Genomic DNA, 22,926 nt, shown 5'->3' with positions numbered 1-22,926 from the left:
GGCGGTCAAAAATGATTATTAGACATATGCACATCAAATTATCAGATATTTTATAGAGATTTTAACAATAAGTATACATTTTGTTAACATTCCTATGGGTTCCGTACCAATGCTTATGCGTTAGAGCGCGACGCGGCGCTTACGCGCTTTATATTTTGTCCCTATGCAGTTAAATCAGTACTATTGCTTTGAAAAAAAAGTTCAGATCTTCCATAATATGTCAAAATAAAGAAAAAAAAAATTTTTTCAAAAAAAAGTAATTATTTGTCCAATTTATAGTTTCTCAAAAATCTTATTTTTTCAAAGTACATTTTTTTCAAAAATGTTAATCGTTTTTAAAAAATTAATAATTTTTGGTACGGAAAATTCCAGCTATTTGCCTTAAGGCACGATGCCTTAATTGCCTTAAGACAGAATTCCACTTACAGCTAGTTTAAATTATTATTTGAAAATACAAACAATATTATTCTCTCGATGTTATGAGATCGGCTGTTGGAAATGAACTAACTAAATCTGAGTCACACACATGTGTGTGTTTTTATATGTTAAGATGTGAATACTTAAATTATTGATCTTAAATGGGAGTCGATATTAACTGTTTGTCAAAAAGTGTAAATAAATGAATAAATAAAGAAATAGTTTATTTAAAAAAACTTTTCTTTGTTTGTTATTACTTTTTGGATTCTTGTTCGAAACTCTACAAAATATATATATATATATATATATATATATATAAATATATATATCGATTATCTCCAAATCTTCTTGTAGGATTTAATTGAAAATCTCCGGAATTAAAAAAGTTCCACATCCAGGAAGTCCGGAAACGGGAATCCGGAAAACCGGAAAAGTTAGAGGGAATTGAGACAAATGGTCTGTCGATAATTAATTAATGGTTTTTCTATTTAAAGAGAGACGATCGGAATCTTAATGATCGCCATTATAAAATTAATTGGATATCATCATTGGAAGGATTACAGTCGTCAAATATTTTTCATTTTCTAAAGCGATTTTGAAGTACACCGAGTTGCTGTAGGGACTTGTGATGTTAGACAATGTTGTAGATAATTTAATTTTGTGTAAATTTGCTGAATATAGTATTTATATTGCACTGGTATTTTTAAAGTTATGAATAATTTAATTTATCAATGTACTCTCGATAGAACAACGTATTATTTGGTTTTAGTCAAATAACTCAGAATATTTATATAGAACCACCCCTTTTCCGTTAGATAGGGTGAAACTAGATAAAATTTACAACATTTCCTAGAAAACACTTTTATACACTCCGATATAAAAGTTTTGAATAAAACGACTTTGAATTTGATATTTTATTATTTAGCAATAAATAGAAAATTTAGGGGACATTTTTTTTGGTTTTTGTCAAATAGCTCAAAAATTTCATATGAAACCACCCCTTTTCAGTTACATAGGGTGAAACTAGATAAAATTTACAATATTTCCTAAGGAACACTTTTATACACTCCGATATACAAGTTTTGAATAAAACGACTTTGAATTCGACTTTTTATTCTTTAGCACAAATAACCAAGAAGACAGTCATCCTGGTATGTTTTATAAAATATGAAAAAAATTAAATCAAATTAATTTAAAGAAATTAAATCATCCCCCATAATATAAAAATAACTACTTCATCACACTAATATTTATATTAAATAACCTAATATATCATTTCCTCAAATCATCCCTTATAACACTTTCCAACACATAATTAAATCATAAAACAAATTTTCCTTTATTATTTTTTCCCCAGGGATGTTATTTACGAGTTCGGCTTAATTAAATACATATTTTAGAAAGCTGAACCGCTTTCTAGTGTTTTCCTCTCATTTTCTTTTTTTTTCCCCACTTTTTCCAGAGGGATGATAAATAAAAATATTTTATCGAGGGCACGTTTCAGTAGGTACTCAAAGACTTTTACAGATGTTACAAATCTTTATTGCACACATGTGGGAAAATAGGGCGGAAAAATTAAATTCGTAATAAAATATTGGGGTAAAGGATTTAGACATGTGCACTGAGGGTTGGAGAATATATATGGAGAAAAGTTTTTGCTAAAAATTAAGTACAATAGATTAAAAACCGGGGTCAACATGGACAAGTACAAAACGTGTCTTTTTTGTTTCAAAATTCATTTTAAAATAGAAAATGTACTTGAATTTTTTCCAAATTTTTTCTGCTTGTTTTATAAGCTATAATAATATTCGTATAAAAATTTCATAATTATGTGTGACGTAGTTTATTTTAGAAAAAATATTTTTGCAGGTTCTAACTTTAACTAAGTTTCTTAAAACACGTACATGTTGTATTTTTAACTAAATCTGTGTTACAAAATTTTAGGTTTTATATATCTCTTGAACTAATACTATGTTTAAAGTAACATATATCCAAAATTGAGACTTCTAGGACTGAAAAATTCATAAAAAATAAATATTGCAACATCACCCAAAGATTATATTGCTAAAAAATGAAATACCGAATTCAAAGTCGTTTTATTCAAAACTTTTATATGGGAGTGTATAAAAGTGTTCCCTAAGAAATATTGTAAATTTTATCTAGTTTCACCCTATCTAACTGAAAAGAAGTGGTTCCATATGAAATTTTTGAGTTATTTGACAAAAACCAAAAAAAAAAAATACCCGAATTTTCTATATTTGTTGCTTATCGAATTTAAAGTCGTTTTTTATTCAAAGTTTGCATTTAATTCTGTTACTATCGTTACCTACTTGCCAATAGGCTAAATTCTATTATTTCCCAGTTGTTTTAGAAAGTTGTAACCTTTCCAAAGTGATTTTCTCAATTAATTCAGGTTCAGGTTGATGTCAGTAGGTCGTTTTTGCATTTCTTATTGCAGTAATTAAATTGAATTAAACATTTTGCAATAGAAAATTCGAAAGTTGATCTGGAGAAAGATCTAGTTGAAGATCTAGTTAAAGATTTAGTTTAATTTCTAATTATATGGATGATAAAGTAATTATATAGAAGTACGTACTCAATTTGGAGATTTTGGAAAAAAAATCTAGAACAAAAATTTAAGTTATAAGCCAAAAAGTGCAGAAAGTACGTACGTATTAAAGTAGTTTTTATACTCACTTTGTAATATTTTTTAAAAATCAAAAACAAAACGGATTTTTTTGAAACTCACACATAAGTTTCATCAATACTTCAGCAATATACACACAAAGTTTCAAAGAAATCTAAAATATTTTGCAATATAAAAATTAATATCAACCCCAAAAACTCCTTTTGCAGAATTCTGGTGTACTCGGTTTTGGAGTGGCATTTGTTTTGGTTTTATGATCATAACTATTTTTTGAGTTAACTTTTTCAAAATCTGTTTAAACCAGTTAAAACCAAACTATATAAATTTGCCTAAAAGTTTTATTAATACACATTTTTACGTAAATAGCACTGGATTTGAATTACAAGGCCGAGAACCTAAAGTTTTGCAGCCTAGAGCTTAAACTTAGTAATTTTTATTCAGGATTAATTGACTTTTGATTACAAAAAATTAAAAAAAAAATTTAAGAATATTTATTTAGTTTAAAAAATATTTGCATTAGGTATTAATCTGTACAGATCAAAGATTTGGACATTAAAAATAAAAATAAAAACATTTTCGAATCAAATTTTGAGTCAATAGACAAATTATTAATCAGGATTTTGCAAAATTAATATTTGTACTGAAAATAACGACAGAAAAAACTAAAAAATCGACAAATTAATTGTCAACATCTATGTTGATCAGAAGTATGGACAAATCAAGTTTTGGACAAAAATTTATCAAAATATTTAAATTATTTCACACCAACTGGTTGCAAAGTTTTAGTTCAATTCTGTTGGAGTTTTTGGTACAAAAACACGTTTTATTTCATTATATATTACAAATACTATTTTGTTACTATTTAGTATTTTTCCTATACTATTTTAAAACAAAATTTAATTACTATATCATTATTTAATATTTTTCATCGATTTTTTTCTAAAAAATTTCCACTCACCAATTTTGTTTCTTCAGATCCAGTTGAATCTATTTCTATCATGTGTTACGATGATTAATATCCAATTTTCCAAAAAATACACTAAAAACACTTCAATTTGTTTATAAACAAACCACTTTTTAACACTACATTTGATAAAATACACTTTTAGTATATAAAATTGGTTTTAAAGTGTTAAAACACTGTTTTTGTTCGAACTGAAAAATTAGAGAAGTATAAATTGAAATGTGTATGTTAAGATTGATATAATTTTTTTTCGTATTTAAAATCGATAAAAAGTGGGTATTAATTTTTTTAAATATTATATAGATGTTATAGAATATATTCTGATTTTTTAAAATGTTTAAAAACGTTTTTGTATATTAAAATTTGAATTTTTTCAACAACTTGATACATTAACTTGACATTTTAATATTTAAAATTATGCAAAAAAATTTTTTTGTGATTGTAATTTCAATACTATAAAATATATTTTGAATTTTTATAATTTTTTAAAAATACTCAGTAGTAAAAAATAACTAAAATTATCATTTTTAAACAATTTTAATCCATTTGAATATATAAAAAGGTGCAGCAAAAATTATGGATCATACAAAAACGTGTTTTTTTTATATTTAATTAGTGCAAAATTTTACATTAAATTTAAGAAGAATTAATTTTGATTTTATAGAATGTTTTCTAAATTTTTGAAATATTTTTTATTGAACATAAGATTCAAATTTCAATCTGGTAGATTTTAATAAAAGCCACAGCAACGCGTGGCCGGGTATGCTAGTATATATATTGCTAAATAATGAAATATCAAATACAAAGTCGTTTTATTCAAAACTTTTATATCGGAGTGCATAAAAGTGTTCCCTAGGAAATGTTGTAAATTTTATCTAGTTTCACCCTATCTAACTTAAGAAGAGTGCTTTCATATAAAATTTGTGAATTATTTGACAAAAACCAAAAAAATGTCCCGAATTTTCTATTTATTGCTAGTTTTATTCTATTTAGACATGTCTTCACTCACATTAGTATTATTTTTGGGGCAAAAAGTCTGCACTTAAATTTATTTACACACACACCCTCATTATTATTAATATGATATAATTGTTTAATTTTTTTTTAACTCTAATGATAATTATAAACAAAATTGTTTGATAGATATGCAAATTTGCAATATAGATATGTAAATAATAAAAGACAAATTGTCTTTGCATAAAAAGATAACAATATTTTTTTTTTTAAATTTATCTTGGCATCTGGTTAAATCGTTATTGCGATAATTTAAATTTAATGTAACTTTTTTTTAAAATTATGTAATTGTTCATTACTGTTACTAAATGTTAATTATTTAGCAGTTGTAACAAATATAATAAAAAAAAAACTTGATATCTGGTTAAATCCTTATTGCCATAATTTAAAATGCATTTGTAAATTTATAATTAAGATATGTAAATTTACAATATTGATAACTTGTCGTCACATAAATTTATTTAAAAAAATCTGTTCACACACACATACTTTTTCCAAATTCGGTCTCATTCGATTCAGAATGGCTTGAAACGTCGAGAAAACATAAAATCCGATTCTCTAGATTTTTTGATGAAAACATAAACTTCTCCTTCAGGAAGTTAAAAAACCCTCATATGATAAAAGTAATATAATAACTTTTTTTTTCTTTTTTCTTTTATTTATTGACTTAATTATAACTTGACTTTAATATAATCTCTTTATAATGATGTGCAGATTTATTTTAGTTATTTAAAATATTCATGATTAAATTTGTCACCATATAATAATTTATTTAAAAGAAAACTCATATGATAAAACTAATATTGTTTTTTTTTCTTGTTTTAAATTTATTGTCTTAATTTATACTCTTTATAATGATGTGTAGATTTATATTATTGATAATTGAATTTGTCGTCACATAATAATTTATTTTAAAAAAAAACCCTCATATGATAAAAGTAATATTGTAACTTTTTTTTCAATTTATTGACTTAATTATAACTTGACTTTAATATAATCTCTTTATAATGATGTGTAGATTTATTTTAGTTATTTAAAATATTCATGATTAAATTTGTCGCCATATAATAATTTATTTAAAAGTAACCCTGTACGATAAAAGTATACCTCATGTGATAAAAGTAATATTGTAACTTTTTTTTATTTTTTTTTAAATTTATTGTCTTAATTCATACTCTTTATAATGATGTGTAGATTTATATTATTATATATTAGTTGTAGATATGCAAAATTCCAATATGGGATATGTCGCAAAATTTTGTTAGTAAGTCAACACGTGGTAAAACACATTTAACTCTAACACTAAAAAATTCTGGACACTAGACACAATTTATTTAAAAGATAAAATCCTCATATGATAAAAGTAATATTGTAACTTTTTTTATTTTTTTTTATTTATTGTCTTAATTCATACTCTTTATAATGATGTGTAGATTTATATTATTATATACTAGTTTTAGATATGCAAAATTTCAATATGGGATATGTCGCAAAATTCTGTTAGTTAGCCAACACGTGGTAAAACACATTTTACTCCACCAAAAACATATTGTCTTAAAAAATGTATATTATTTTGATTGACAATTGAACTATGCAAAAAAAAAAAAAAAAAATACTCCAACACTAAAATTCTGGCCACTGGATACAATTTATTTACTTTTAACTTTTTTTTTAATTATAATATAATCTGTTTTTGATGATGTGCAGATTTATTTTTGTATTAAAAACGCAAAATTCCAACAAGAACACGTGGTAAAAGACATTTTACTCCGACACTAAAACTCTGGACACTACACTCTGTTAACACTATTTTCATAACACATTTCTTTTATATATAATTAATGATTTATTTCCGATTATTTTCACCTATCTCACTTCGTATATTTTTATTATACCCAGTATTATTTTATTACGTGAGTATTTTTTTATTTTACAAGATTTTTCGTTCGTCCTCTCTCCCGAAAGTGTGTTCTCGGCGCGACGTTTGGCGCGCGACTGTCGGCTTTCGGCTCTTGTGCATTTGTCCCTTACCTCCGCCTAGTTTCAGGTTAGAGTACAAGCCGAGCCGAACGCGGCCGCCGGCCAGACGTCGGAAGGATAGAGAGACGGCTGGGAGAAAATTTGTTAAGGAAGGTGATACTAAATTTTTTTTTATTTGCATAGTTTTATTGTCAATCAAATTGATATACATTTTTTAAGACAATTTGCTGTTGGTGTTAATGCATTTAAGAGATTATCTCCTATGAGATATCTCTCTTTTTTTTATTTTTTGACATTTTATTTAAGATCGTATGGCCATTTGGTAATACTAATGATCGAGTTTTTAGGGGTTTTCTGGAATTCCAATACTTCTTGGTGATATGTGGTGATATTCAAAATTACCCCCACGTGTGATTTTAGTTACGTGAAAGAGTTGTGATTTTTTTGAATTTTGGATTTTTCTTTTTTAAATCAGGTAAAAAATAAATACACGTGATATCTTACTATACCTCCTCCACGTAATATTTTGTGATTTTTTATCAAAACCCCCCTCTAACCCCCTAAAGAATTCGCGTGATTAATGTACGCCTCCTTATCGTACAAAATATTTATATTATTATTATTATATTATTATTATTATTATTAAGTCTGTTTACATATTATGAATAAACAGTACCTAATCGAGCTCAGTTTGAATAGGACCCTATCTAATATTTCTAAGAATTATTTAAAACTAGTGGGATGCATGGCATCGTGCCTTAAAGCAAATTGCTGTAACTTCCCGTACCAATTTTTTTTTTTAAATATTAACATTTTTGAAAAAAAATTACTCTGGAAAATTAGATTTTTGAGAAAGTATGAATTTTTGACAAAAAAAAACTTTTTGAAGAAAAGTGTATTTTGAAATATTTTGGAAATTCTGAACTTTTTTTCAAAGTAATCGTAGTGCTTTAACTGCATAGAGACAAAATATCGAAGCGCGTAAGCGCCGCATCGTCGTCTAGCGCATAAACATTGGTACGAAACCCATAGGAATGTAAAAAAATGTATACTTATTGTTAAAATCTCTATAAAATATCTGATAATTTTTCTTTTTTACTAGATCTCCGAAACCGCTAGACCTGCCTTCGTTAAAATTTGATCAGTTCTTCATTTTGTTAATACAAGTAAAATGTTTTTTGAATTATTCAAATCGGACACTCCGTTCTCTTAAAAACCGAGATACCGTTTTTGGCACTTTTTCCCCGTATCTTCGGAACGGCTAGACCTGCCTTCGCCAAAAACTAATCAGCACGTCTCCTTATCAATACGAATCGAATGTTTTTTGAATTATTCAAATCGCTTCATCCGTGTTCCCGAAATCGTCGACGAAAATTTGTATCCGAACGCACACACATACACGTACACACATACACATACACACATACATCCATTTTTTCTAAGGTATGCCAAAATGTTCAGAAACGTCTGAAACGTAAAGATATATAAAAATTTTCGTTTTCGATTTTTTTGCGATTACTATAAATTGCCCTACGGAAAGTTAAAAATAAATCAAAATCTACCAACAAATTTTAAATTTTTTAGAAAGTTCGAATGATTTCAGAAATTTATTAAATTTGGATTTTTTTAAATTTACCTATTTTTTCAGAATTATAAAAAAAATCAAAATTATCAGAAAACTTGAAGAGTTCTTTTTTTAAAACCTTTTCATTTATTTTATTTTAATTTAATATTTATTTTAATTTAATAGTTTTTTGAAAGTCATGCATTATAACTTGTATAGCAATTGGTGCATTATATTTCCAATGTTTTTTGTTTATTCTTCAAAATATTTGTATGTATTATTTGTATTGTATGCACTGAAGATGGGTCAAATCAGGACCCGAAACATTTGAAAATAAAACATTTTACTTCAATAAAATAGTTTTAATTAATGGATGGACGCCCAAGAACAACTTTACTATATATATATATATTACGACAAATAACTAAATGTTATTTATTATCATATATTAATTTTGAATAAAACTTATACCAGCTCCCAGTCTATTATTATGTCGAGAATTGCATTCGTATGATGGTGGTGGTGGTAGGTTAGGTAGATAAATCACAAAATATTAATACTTACACTTATAACATTGAAGGAAAAGGTGAAAGGTTATAGATAACTTATAAAACTAGGCGTAAGTGACACTTTGCCTTCAAATCAAATTCCTGGAAATCGAATCTGGATTTCTAAATAATTATAATATATTCTAATATCATAATGCTCTACAGCAACTCGGTATACTTCAAAACAGCCTAAATAATAATCAAAACTAGTGGTGTATGGCATCGTGCCTTCAGGCAAATTGCTGGAACTTCCCGTACCGTAATGAAATATTCGAGAAATTTTAAACGTTTTCAAATATATTATTACAAATACTGCAACTTTCATTATTTTTGCTATCTTGTTATATCTGAGCAAATCAAATGTGAATCATAAATCAATCAATTTATCTCCAGAACATTAACAATCGTCATTTCATTTCGAATTCAACGTCAACAAAAAAACAGTTGCCTGATTTACACAAAAATGAAAAGGTGCGAAAAAGTACCGGTATAGTCACAGTCTAAACGCATTTGCAAAGAATTCTGTACGACATTTTCACTTATACTGTGCTTAGCTTGGCGGCATTTTCACATTTTTTAATAGTTTTCACAAAATTGGAAAAGTACTCCAGGCATAAGTACAGTCTAAACGCACTTGCGTAAACATGTACCGGTGTGGCGCTTAGACTGTGCTTAGCCTGGGTATTTTTTTGAATTATTAATCCAAAATTACAGAAATATTTTATGGAAAATAAAAAGATGTAATATTTTTTTATCCTCAAAAGTCAAGCAACCATTTTTTTTTCCAAAAGCAATTATTTTGTTGAAACAAGCAGAAAGTTCTTTGAATCATTTAAATCAGACGCTTAGTTCTCTCAAAAACTGCCATTTTTTTTTAACATTTAGCTCTGTATCTCCGAAACCGCTGGGCCTACCTTTGCCAAAAACTAATGACCACTTTTCCTATTACGTCATTACGAATTGAATGTTTTTTGGACAAGTAATGTAAACGTCAATTGACATTTTAAAAAAATGACTCCTGACGAGCATTGTGAAGTTTATTTCTTATTTAAAAAAGAGATTCTACTGACGAGCAATGTAAAATATATTTCTCCTATGAAAAAGGACTCTACTGACGAGTAATGTGAAAATTAATTTTGATTTTAAATAAAAGGACTTTACTGACGAATAAAGTAAAATCCAAATTAAAATAGAAGCTCTTCTAAATTGGAAAAGTGCTGCTTTTCGTAAACAGTCTAAACGCACTTGGGTGAACATTTGTACCGGAGTGGCGCTTAGACTGTGCTTAGCCTGGGTAATTTTTTGAATTTTTAATCCAAAATTACAGAAATATTTTATGGAAAATAAAAAAGATTTTATGGAAACTACCCTACGGTAAGTTAATAATTTTTGTGTTCAAAAATTACATATTTAAGATAATAAAACAGGTTTATCCTTTACCCAAATATCGTTCTTCTTTCGGGAACAAATTAATTAAGTATCATTCCCCGAACTTTCTACCTTGTTACAATTATTACACGAAGGTCATATGGGTCAAGGGGTCAAGGGTGATAGATCATTATCATCACACTATCTACTATAAGGTCGTCCTTAAGGGCTGTACGAAAACAGGTGTAAGGGACACAATTTCCTTTCGTCTAATGAGGAACATTCACCTGAGGCAAATTGGAGGCGGTCATTGTAATAGACAGATGGAAAAAAAATCGCTAGAAGAAAATTGAAGGTGTACTACATGGTAATGGATAAAAGAAAATTGGTAAATGTGGTGAAGGGCTTTGGAGAAAAATAGAAGCTAGTTTGACTCGTAATAACAATATTTTCTAACATCATAATGCTCTAGAGCAGTTCGGTATACTTTAGAATCGCAATTTCAACAAACAGATAATAAATGTCAGTGCTATTACAGTGCTATTTAATGAATTTAACGACAGTTATTATACTAAAAATCGTGTAACTTTTGAATGGTTTATTTGAAATGTGTGAAATATTTGGCAAATTTGTTCGAAATTAAATAATCTACAATATTTTCTAACATTATTATGTTCTACAGCAACTCGGTATACTTTAAAATCGCAATTGAAAGAGATAATACATGTCAGTGCTATTATAATCAATTTAACGACTAATCGACAGTCATTATATTAGGTTGTCAAATATCTCCCTTCCGCTTTTTTGCTATTGGTTTATAATACAAAAAGGCGGAAGGGAGATATTTGACAACCTAATATTAAAAGTTGTGTAACTTTTTTTTTATTTTGGCTTCTGATTTACATCATTTTGCCATTACAATTATCTGTACAGTTGTAGCAGTTTTATATAATACATTGGTACAATAATGATTATGCTATAAATTAATTTTACTATTACTTATTAAATTATATAAATATTTATATATCCTTATGTCATTACTTGATATAAGTATTTGTACATTGATGGGAAAAATAATATTTACGTTTTGTAAATTCTTAATTAATTTTGATCTTTCTTGCTGATAATAATTACATTCCCAAAATAAATGATCGAGTGTTTCTAGGCTTCTACAGTCACACTTGTATAACTTTTGAAATGTACATTTAAAATGTGTGAAATATTTAGCAAATTTGTACAAAATTAAATAATCTACAATATTTTCTAACACTATAACGCCCTATAGCAAGTCGGTGTACTTTAAAATCGCAATTGAATACAGATAATAAATGTCAGCGCTCTAGGACTTACCAACAATTATTATACTTGAAATCGTGTAACTTTTGAATGGTTTATCTAAAATATATTAAATATTCGGCAAATTTGTACAAAATTAAATAACCTACAATATTGTCTAACATCATAATGCTCTACAGCAACTCGGTATACTTTAAAATCACATTTGAATACAGATAAATAATGTCAACGCTCTTGGACTAACCGACAATTATTATACTAGAAATCGTGTAACTTTTGAATGATTCATCTGAAATGTATGAAATATTTGGCAAATTTGTTCAAAATCAAATAGTCTACAATAATTTTTAACATTATAAAGCTCTACAGCAACTCGGTATACTTTAAATTCGCATTTGAATACTGATAATAAATGTCAACGCTCTTGGACTAACCGACAATTATTATACTAGAAATCGTGTAACTTTTGAATGGTTCATCGGAAATGTATGAAATATTTGGCAAATTTGTTTAAAATTCAATAATCTACAATATCTTCTAACATTCTAGCGCACTACAGCAACTCGGTATACTTTTAAATCGCATTTGAAAACAGATAATAGAATGAAACGAGTAATAGTTCCCAGTTCTTGTAATTTACTCTAGTGACATCCTTCCAGTTTTCCTAATAATGGTTTACAAATTGGCAATGTAGACATCTTTTGCCCTCTACTTTAAAATAGTACCGTTAAAACATACCATAGTGTACTTGCTTTTAGAGATAATAGTGCAGGACCATTACCTAGAAGCCATGGGAATTTCTTCCCAAATTACACTCTAACCCTTCAAATAATCTTTTGACAAGTTTCCTGGTATCCAACCTCATCCTTCTCAGTATCTTTCATCCTAATCATCATGTTCTAGTCGTCCACAATCCTCATTAGAAGACATCCAGATCTCAATCCTCCATCTGGTTATTATTCCTTAACAAGTTGTCATGGGCAGGGAACAAGTTGTCCGCCAGTCCGCCAGTCCGCCAGTCAGCCAGTTAGTTAGTTATTTCTCCTTCATAATAGTGGAAATAGAGCAGGAAATAATTCCTACCCTCTACAGATTGACCTTTGTCCAAAAGCAACCCCAGATCGAGGACGAGGAAAAGGAATTAGACGGAGGGCTGGATGGAAATCGATACGAAATAGTTGATAAAAAAACTAAGTGTTGATCAGCAACAGTTTTAAATTCTTCATGGACATCATGACTTGGAACGTTTTCATAAAAATTTTCAAATGTTTTACATTTTTAGACAATATCCAGGAAATTGTGTAAAAGTATTACTATTCAATATCAAGATATTTAATAAAAATATACGACTGTGTTAAGAATGCATTTTATCAAGAACGATTATAATTTTTTTTACAAACCGGTTATCAACTCTCCCATTAATTCCTTGTAACTTTGTATCTCTTGTAACATTTAAACCGTTTATCTAATATAAATGAAATATTTGGCAAGTTTGTTTAAAATTAAATTATTTATAATATTTTCTAACATTATAATGCTCTACAGCAACTCGGTATACTTTAAAACAGCTTAATTGTATTTTTTTTACAAACCGTTTACCAAAGCTTTCACTAATTCCTTAATTAATTACGTGCATATAGTGACTTATACATTTATTTATTATATTATATCTCTTGTAACTTTTAAACAGTTTGTCTAATATAAATGAAATGTTTGGCAAATTTGTTTAGAATTAAATTATCTGTAATGTTTTATAATATAATAATGATATACATCAACTCGGTATACCTTAAAATCATGATTGAAAATTAGCAATTTAATTAAGACTAATAGTTTGATTTGCAACCAATTTACGCATTTATTTTTTGTATCTCTTGTAACTTTTAAGCCGTTTGACTAATTTAAACAAAATATTTAGGAAATTTGTTTAAAATTGAATAGTTTACATTTTTTCGAATGTCATATAACCCTACAGCAACTCGGTATACTATAAAAACGCATTTGAATACAAATAATTTTTATAAGTGCTATTAAGATAACTGCAATATTGCCGACTATTGCCGACAAAAATGCATTCATTTACTGAAAATCGTGTAACTTTTGAACCGTTTATCTAAAATAAATAAAATATTCAGCAAATTTGTACAAAATTTAACAATCTATAATATTGTCTAACATTATATAGACCTAAAACAACTCGGTATACTCATAAAACGCACTAGAAACTGACAAAAATTTCGTATTATCCTTTATTGTCTCAACGAATTTGTTTTCTATAGTATATATAGTACACACATTTAATCGACAAACGAGTTTTTTATAAAAACTAAATTGTTGAACGTTCAGAAATAATTATTTGATGGATTAAAAAATTACAAAAGTTGGCAACAACTAAAAATATAAATTGAAAATTTACATTTACATAGTCGAGTGATAAAACTTTTTTAATTATGGAATATATATATATATATATATATATATATATATATACAGTAAATTAATTTTTAAGACTTACCAAAACAGATGTAATATAAAAAATTAATTACTCACCTGAAACAAAAAAACAAATATTAGTTATATTAATTTTTATACTAGAACTATTTTTAATAAATACATTATATTGAAAATTAATTTATTCAAATATCTTAAATAAATCAAAATCTATTTTTAATAAAAATGGCTAAATTAAATTTTAAATTAATTAAAACAAAATTATTTTTGAGAGAAATACATTATTAAAATAATAGTTGAAATAAATGTCCCCAATTTTTTGCTTCGGTTTGTAAAAAGAAAGATATTAGTTTGGGGTTTAGGAATTTTTATAAATTAAACTATTTATAGTTGAGACTTGAAATTTTGTCATTTAATACTTCAATATGTCTACTTTGACAGCAAATACTAAAATTCATGATTCTTCATATACATTTTTTAATAAAAATATTAATCTAGATAAAAGATACCGAGGCATCTTAATATAATTTATTCTACAACTATTTTTGCAACACTAAAATTTAATAAATCATTCTAAATATATAAATATATAAAAATTATTAAAAACTCAATATAGGTTGAATATTAAATTTTGCATATTTAAAATAAAATATAAATTAAATTTAAAAACAAAATACATTTACAAAATTTTGCACCTACAAAAGCTCATGCAAGATGTGCAAGATTTATAGAAAAGCAACTTGAATCACCAAAAAATCTAAAAGTACTAAATTTTAAGTAAGACAATATATTAACAAATAAATCAGTTACAATTTTAAACTAAAATAAAATATATAAGCTTAATTAAATTTTATTATTTTATTATTTTATTTCCTACATCCAATTCTTTCACCAAACAGCCATAAAGTGCACAAGTGTGTTCAAAACCGATTTAAACACATTTCAAATTAATTTTTCCACAAACAAAGTCACCATTATTATTTCAAAGGCTTCAAAGAAGCCTTGTTCATTCACAGAATGAAACTTGAACTCGTAATTAAATTTAAAAAAAATATTTTACATCTACATTTATAAAAAAAAACTCTAAACAGATTGTGAGACACTTGATGACGCCGACCGAAAAGTATTGAATGTCTCAGTGAAGGGCAAAAAAAGGGCCAGGGGATGAAATATTTATATATATAATACATATATATATGACAAAAATGTTACAATTGTTTTATTTACTTTGTCGATTTTTTTTTTTTTTTGACACCATATAATGATTTTAGAAGGGCATTTTTAGGTCAAATTTCTTTATTTTTTGTCTACAAAGGGCTTTTGTGTGGGGTCTACAAAGGTCTTTTGTATTTTTGGGGTTTGCGGATATTGGTGACTACCTACTAGTAAAACTACCCCTGAGGATATAAGACAAATTTTGGTGAGAGAGTTGGTGGAAAAAAAATTACCTGCACAAATGAACTATTGTGGTAAAAATTACTAAAGATTAGTTAGAGTTCAAATTAGAATTTCATATATAATTTTTAAGATAAAATTATATCTATTTAAGATAAAAGTATATTGTATTTGGACAAAGTGTAGATAATTTATCTGTTTATATATAAATGTAATCATTTTTAATAAATTTTATTTATTAGCAGTAATTTTTGAAATATTTATTTTACCCTGAAAAAATGTACCGGTCAGAATTATCTCATAATTAGTTAGTGTTAAAGTAAAAAAATTACATTTTTTTAAGTTTTTTCCTGGACAATTTTGTTCCAAGAGTTTCAATTTTTTATATACGTATTTATAGATAATTTTATTAGCTTTCTAATGATATATAATATTGTTAATATATTTAATTAAATTATAACAAAATAAATATAATTTTAAATCAAAGCGTTGAAGCTGAAACAATGTGGACGCCTTAGAAAGATTTTGATTTCAAAGTTTAAAGAATTATTTGTATATAATTTTGTTCTAACACTTACAAAGTGTTATATACAAATTTATAGATAGATAATTTTATAGACTTTTCAATGATATATGATAATATATGAGAATCGAGATAAATCCGAACAGAATAATCTAGATGCAAAAAATGTAACCGATAAAATCTACTTAGATTGAAAAATGTTAAATTTTACAAGTATAAATTAAATTTATACTTATTTATATTTTATTATTAAATTTTTCATATTTATTTTTGTTCAGAAAGATATTAAACCTTTGTTAACAATTTTATTAAGTTTTTAACGATATATTATAATATATAAGAATAAATTTTAATTTAAACTGAATAATGCCAGACCTATAAAAATGTAATCGATAAAATCAACTTAGATTATAAAATAGAAATTGTGTGGTTTAATTTTTGGTAAAGATTGGCCGACCCGTTTCTTCATAATCAATTAGCTTTATTTGAGGCACATTTTTTTAGTTAGATAGGGAAAAACTAGATAAAACTTACTACATTTCCATTAAAACAGTTACACACACTCCGATACAAAAGTTTTGAATAAAACGACTTTGGGACATTTTTTGGTTTTTGTCAAATAACTCAAAAATTTCATATGAAACCACCCCTTTTCAGTTACATAGGATGAAACTAGATAAAATTTACAACATTTCCTAGGGAACACTTTTATACACTCCGATATAAAAGTTTTGAATAAAACGACTTTGAATTCGATATTTCATTCTTTAGCAATATAATATAAATATAATTAATTTAAAATTAATTCAATAATTTTTTCTAAGGATTTCCTCAGGGTTTTTATGTTTTCGTGGGGATTTTTAGCAACTTGCCAATAGGCACAATGTCTCCTTATATTAAATTTCATCAAGACATCAAGAGACAAAGACTTGATGATGTCTTTGGGTTTATTTATTTACAAGTAATATATGTGAAAACGGATATTGGAGTTTCGTGTTTGTTGATCTTGAAAACACATGAAACTACTCTAATATATATATATATATATATATATATATATATATATATATATGTATATATATATATATATATATATATATATAATATAAAATTAAAATAGGTACTTTTATCGAACAAAACATTTTGGGACAACATCATCAATTTAATTACAAAAATTGGCAACAAATAAAAAAATATGAGTTTTTTACCCAAGGGTGATAACAGTACTCGTATATATTACATATGAAAAATGGACGAAGACCTCATTTCAATGATCATTTTTATTATTAAATTTTATTGAGTGTTCTAGAAATCTTTTTAAGGTTACGGTTCCTCAGTTTAAATTAATAAAAATATTAAAAATTAACATCAATCACCAAAAAATGATTGGTTTTCGAAATATTCAAAGGAGCAAATTGATCGAGCAATATGGACAAATTTAAGGGTATATCTTTATCTCAAAAACGGCTTATAGAATTATGTTGAATATTTTATAATTTTTGCAAAATTTATTTATATACTAAGTTGTAAAATCATTTTATTACACAGTATAATATTGATAGTATTTATAATATTTTAAAAATTGTTTACCATGCAACAAATTTTGGATTACCTAATATATATCCTCAAATTTATGTCCTTTTTCCCTTTAGGAACATCTTTTGTCTTTTAGCAATAAAAATAAAAAGAAACAAAAAAAGGGACATTTCAAAGTCCTTTCAAAAAAAGGACATTTGTCAGTTCACTTTCCGTCTTTATCTTTTGTTCGAAAGTTGTTTCCTTTTGTTCGAAATAATAAAGATTTTAACTTTTTTCAGTAACTTTTATTTTGTATTGTGTTAAGGAATAAAAAGAAACAATTGTCTGCACAAGTTACTACGAAAAAGGTTCCGTATCATATAATCTAGTGAAAAAAAAATCTTGACATTTTGTCCTTTAGGATTAACTTTATAAAGTACAGTTGGCTAAGGTTTTATTTAGAATTATGGGCCGAAAATCGAAAATGATTTTATTTGCATTTCTCGACGTTTTAAAGGTTTCTGAACATTTTGCTGGCATACCTCAGAAACTAAATGGATGTGTGTGTGTGTTTGTGTGTGTGTGTTTTGTATGTCCACGTTTTCGGGCGCACGGATCAACCGATTTGAATGGTTCAAAGAACATTCGATTCCTATTAATAGGGAGATGTGCTGATTAGTTTTTGGCAAAGGCAGGTCCAGCCGTTACGGAGATATGGAGCAAAGAGTGCAGAAAATAGAAATCGATTGTATGATCCGATTTGTATGATCCAAAAAACATTCAGTTCGTAATGACGGGGAAAAGTGGTTATTAGTTTTTGGCAAAGGTAGGCCCAGCGGTTTCGGAGATACAGAGCTAAATGTTAAAAAAATGGCAGTTTTTGAGAGAACTAAGCGTCCGATTTGAATGATTCAAAGAACTTTCTGCTTGTTTCAACAAAATAATTGCTTTTGAAAAAAAATGTTTGTTTCTAATTTTTTTTTCAAAAAATATTTTTGTAATTTTGGATTAAAAATTCAAAAAATTGCCCATGCTAAGCACAGTCTGAGCGCCACTCTGGTACAAATGTTCACCCAAGTGCGTTTAGACTGTTTATGTACTGGGAGCGCTTTTTTAATTTTGTGTGAAAACAATCGGAAAATGTAAAAATGCCGCCAAGCTGAGCACAGTGCAAGTGAAAATGTCGCACAGAATTATTTGCAAATGCGTTTAGAATGTGACTATGCGGGAGCACTTTTTCAATTTTGTGCAAATTAGGCAACTATTTTTTTTTTTGAAATTGAATTCAAAATGAAATGGCGATTGTTAATGTTCCCGAGATAAATTGATTTATGATTTACATTTGATTTGCTCAGATATAACAAACAAGATAGCAAAAATAATGAAAATTACAGTATTTATAATTTATTATTGGAAAACGTTTGAAATTTCTCGAATATTTCATTACGGTACGGGAAGTTTCAGCAAATTGCCTTAAGGCACGATGCCATACACCCCACTAGTTTTTTTTATATTTTTCCAAGAATTTAGTAAATTTCCCTTGCAAATCCAATTTCCAAAATATCTCTACAATCTATCTATATATTTTTTATATGAAAAATGAAAAGTGTGGATGACCTAGTGATTTTTCACACTTTATTTACCTCTCGATATAATTTATGATTTTTGGGCGAATTTGAAAAATTGATGGGCTTGATGCATGGATGAACACAAGGGATGAAATGTAAGGGATGTTTTTTCCACTTATTGAGATAACAATAAGGGGTTGTATAGAGGATAGAAAACTTCAGACAAAGGGCCTGAAAAATCGCAAAAATTGAGTTTTTATACCAGAAGACTATTGGAGTGAATGGATTTTTCTTGCAATTTTTTTTTTAAATTGAGATTCACTATCAAAAGTCTATTTTTTCCTATCTATATGTGACTGTACAAAAAATTCTGCACAAATATATTTTTGAAGTAAAATTTCTTTAGGCGCGACTAGGGTGTAAATTCGTACGAATGCAACGGAAGTGCGTTACGGCAGAGTCGTTCTCGATGATATCATTTCTATACGGGTCGATTGTGATTAGTCGTCGTGTATGTGAATAGAGATTTGTCGTTGTATGCGTACCGATATCAACAAAGAAATTGGTATAGTTAAATAAACATTTTAAAGTTACATCGTAGTACAAATCTTGATTTAATGAAAAATAGCCTGGGTAACCAGAAAAATATTTTACCTTGTGCCTTGAAAATAATGAAACAAATTAAACATTTGTGCCGTGTACTAAACGTAAGTTTATTGATTAGAAATTATTTCTATATTATTAGTAGTTTCTATAAATCTTTGAAGTTATTAAAATGGAAAATATTATTAGGCAAAACAGATATTGCAGCTGTTCAAAAAATGAGATTATATCGCCAGCGCAAAAGTAAAAAAAAATACAAGCAGTCAATGAATGTATGTTAATTTTAATTACATGAAGTTCTTCAAACACAATTTTATATGATGATCAATGAAATTATGTAAATAATATTTGTTTAGGCGTTGTTTAACATAATCCACTGTGTGAACAAATATTACAGAATTTATTAATCAGCAATTACTTCATTTCTCTAATGAAGGTCCATGTCGTAAATGCTAATTACAATGACAAACCGATCATGTCATATTTGAAGTATGACTTTAATTGCATTATTGTTTTTAAATATTATACATATTTTTAATGCTATCATAAATATATAATTTATAGTTTCACCATTATATAAATGTGTATAATGATTGACGACACTAATAAATGTGTGCATCACGAGTGTTACCATATTACTGATGAACATTATTCAAAATTGTTATATGATGTATTTATTTTCACTTAAATGCCATCTTGTACAGTAGCAAATAAGATTTACGTCAATCGCGTGTGAACCATACGCGCACTCTTTTTTTCTTGGATGGAATTCTGCCGAAGTATATTTTTTCCTGGTGGAATACCTTTGGCCAAGCCCAAAGGAAAGGAAAGTCAAAAAAATCGACAATGATCGACAAATCGTCGACAACTGGTCCATTGTATTCAATTGTCAATGTTGTCTTTAGGTTCTGGTTTAAATTTACATTTGTATTTATTTAAATACATACACACTATTGTTGTATGATCGATTCGTATGGTAATTTTCAGCGCCTACATTGTGTCAATGGATTGCAAGATGAATTTTAATTTTTTACTTTCCGTAGGGTAATTATAGTAATGGACCGGAAATCGAAAATGAAAATTTTTGCATTTCTCGACGTTTTGAAGGTTTCTGAACAATTTGGCATACCTCAGAAACTAAATGGATGTGTGTGTGTGTGTGTTTTGTATGTCCGCATTCTTTCGTCCACGTTTTCGGGCGCACGGATCAACCGATTTGAATGGTTTAAAAAACATTCGATTCCTATTCACAGGAAGATGTGCTGATTAGTTTTTGACAAAGGCAGGTCCAGCCGTTACGGAGATACGGAGCAAAAAGTGCAGAAAATACAAATCGAGTTTTTGAGAGAACGGAGTATCGAATTTGAATGATCCAAAAAACATTCGATTCGTAATGACGGGGAGAAGTGGTGATTAATTTTGGACAAAGGCAGGTCCAGCGGTTTCGGAGATACAGAGCTAAATGAGCAAAAAATGGCAGTTTTTGAGTGAACTAAGCGTCCGATTTGAATGAATCAAAGAACTTTCTGCTTGTTTTAACAAAATAATTGCTTTTGGAAAAAAAATTTTGTTCCTAATTTTTTTTTCAAAAAATATTTTTGTAATTTTGGATTAAAAATTCAAAAAATACACAGGCTAAGCACAGTCTAAGCGCCACTCTGGTACAAATGTTTACCCAAGTGCGTTTAGACTGTTTATGTACATTTCCGATTTTGTGAAAATTGAAAAATGTGAAAATGCCGCCAAGCCAAGCACAGTATAAGTGAAAATGTCGCACAGAATTATTTGCAAATGCGTTTAGACTGTGACTTTACGGAAACACTTTTCAATTTTGTGTAAATTAGGCAACTATTTTTTTGAAATTGAATTCGAAATGAAATGATGACTGTTAATGTTCTGGAGATAAATTAATCTATGATTCACATTTGATTTGCTCAGATATAACAAGATAGCAAAAATAATTAAAGTTACAGTATTTGTAACAATCTATTTGAAAACGTTTAAAATTTTTCGAATATTTCATTACGGTACGGGAAGTTCTAGCAATTTGCCTTAAAGCACGATGCCATACACCACTACTTAATCATTTTTTTAGAGTAAATGTTTGAGAAAAACTGTGTCTATAGTTTTGCATAGAAATTGCGAGGAACAAGAATGCAAAATTTGCCTTTGCGTACTCGTAAACCGTCCTTACGCATTTTATTAAGAATTTTGGGGAAACTATTGTGTCCTTCGTCCTGAAAATAGCTGACCTAGTCGTAAAACGCTATTTTGCTTACTCAGAAATAACATTAGAGAAATAGTTGTAGAAAAATAGTGAATTTAGTCATACATAAAATGTCCCAAATTTTCTATTGTGAATTAGTGAAGAATAAAACTCAGGTTCAAAGTCGTTTTATTCAAAAACTCTTATATCGGAGTGTATAAAAGTGTTCACTAGGAAATGTTGTAAATTTTATCTAGTTTCACCCTATCTAACTCAAAATGCTTTTATATAAACATTCTGAAATATTTAACAAAAACTAAAAAAATGCCCCGAATTTTCTATGTATTGCTACTAAAGAATGAAGTTTCGAATTCAAAGGCGTTTTATACAAAACTTTTATATCAAAGTGCATAAAATTATTTATGTGAGTTTATAGTAAATTTCATCTATTCATTTCTAAGCTAACTAAAGTAAAGAGTGACCCAAACAAAATTTGTGAGTTATTTGACAAAAACTATTAAAAAAAGTGTCCCGATCCTAATACTCTATTGCAAACGTGTACACAACATAAAAATTTAAATATCTCATAAACTATGAGAAATGTATATAAACCATAAACTGCAAAACTAAAGCTTATTAAACAACCTAAATTTTGCCCAAACACACTTTACATGTATCTTAAATATTTTCATAATTAATTTCATAAATCACCAAAAAACAAAAAATCACACACGTGCCTTCCTATCTTTGTTTACAACTTGCGACTGCGCCTTCTACATTTTTCGAAATATTAAAGTCCCATACTATAAAATAAACATTACAGATTTTTATAAACAATTTTGTAATATCAAAAGTATTATTTTT

The 22,926-nt window shown here is 27.4% G+C and overlaps 1 protein-coding gene across 1 annotated transcript in view; it reads right to left on the bottom strand.

Moving 5' to 3' along the window:
* Window positions 1-22,926, bottom strand: part of LOC113389003 (apoptosis-stimulating of p53 protein 1) — a 217,786-nt gene that overhangs the window by 163,766 nt on the left and 31,094 nt on the right. The window lies entirely within an intron of this gene.

The sequence above is a fragment of the Ctenocephalides felis genome, unplaced genomic scaffold (genome assembly GCF_003426905.1).
Source record: "Ctenocephalides felis isolate EL2017-DRISC unplaced genomic scaffold, ASM342690v1 CF-g0.4_SCAFFOLD_03573, whole genome shotgun sequence".
NCBI lineage: Eukaryota > Metazoa > Arthropoda > Insecta > Siphonaptera > Pulicidae > Ctenocephalides > Ctenocephalides felis.
This window is presented reverse-complemented; position numbering and strand designations above follow the sequence as displayed.